The 983-nt window shown below is 39.2% G+C and overlaps 1 non-coding gene across 1 annotated transcript; it reads right to left on the bottom strand.

Moving 5' to 3' along the window:
• Positions 1–444: 444 nt before the first annotated feature.
• On the bottom strand, positions 445–551 carry LOC139903370 (small nucleolar RNA R71). The gene has a single exon (XR_011778195.1). It is a non-coding gene; the product is annotated as a small nucleolar RNA R71 (small nucleolar RNA).
• Positions 552–983: the final 432 nt, after the last annotated feature.

The following is a 983-nucleotide window of genomic DNA, read 5'->3' as shown; positions in this document are numbered from 1 at the left end:
GTCGAGGAAGAAACCATTAAATCAGAATCCTCTAGTGATTCAGATTCAACAAACTCGATTATGGAAGTAACGGAACCTCTAAGTATGGAAGATCGAATGAGAGCCACATGCACTGGACAAGGTCACGCCATTATTAAGCCAGACATTAATGCGCCAGATTATGAAATCAAAGGACAAATCCTACACATGGTAACTAATCAATGCCAATATAGTGGTACGCCAAAAGAAGATCCAAACGAACATCTTCGAACCTTTAATAGGATCTGTACTCTATTCAAAATCAGAGAAGTTGAGGATGAACAGATCTATCTCATGTTGTTTCCCTGGACTTTAAAGGGAGAAGCCAAAGATTGGTTAGAATCGTTACCTGAAGGAGCGATTGACACATGGGATGTTTTAGTTGAGAAATTTCTTAAAAGATTCTTTCCGGTATCTAAAGCCGTGAGACTTCAAGGAGAAATTGTTACGTTCGTGCAAAAGCCAAATGAAACATTATATGAGGCGTGGACAAGATTCAGAAAGTTGTTGAGAGGATGTCCTCAACACGGTTTAGACACTTATCAAATAGTACAAATATTTTACTAAGGTGTCGACGTTGCTACACGAAAAGACATTGACACAGCAGCTGGTGGTTCCATTATGAAGAAAACCGCAACCAAAGCTCAAAAAATTATTGATAACACAGCCTACCACTCGCATGAGTGGCACCAGGAAAAAGATATTTTTCGTTCATCAAAAGTGGCTAGAGCCGATTCTAGCCATGACTTTGATTCCGTTTCCGCAAAAATAGATGCTTTCGAGAGACGAATGGAAAAAATGAATAAAGATATTCACGCAATACAAATCAGTTGTAAGCAATGCGGTGGACCACACTTAACGAAAGATTGTCACATCGAGAAAATGATGGAACAACGTGAGAATGTTTCCTACATGAACCAAAGGCCAGGAAATAATTATCAAAATAATTATCAACCCCCAAGGCC

The sequence above is a fragment of the Rutidosis leptorrhynchoides genome, chromosome 3 (genome assembly GCF_046630445.1).
Source record: "Rutidosis leptorrhynchoides isolate AG116_Rl617_1_P2 chromosome 3, CSIRO_AGI_Rlap_v1, whole genome shotgun sequence".
In the NCBI taxonomy this organism is placed as follows: Eukaryota; Viridiplantae; Streptophyta; class Magnoliopsida; order Asterales; family Asteraceae; genus Rutidosis; species Rutidosis leptorrhynchoides.
The sequence above is the reverse complement of the archived record's forward strand: the minus strand, read 5'-3'. Positions and strand labels throughout refer to the sequence as shown.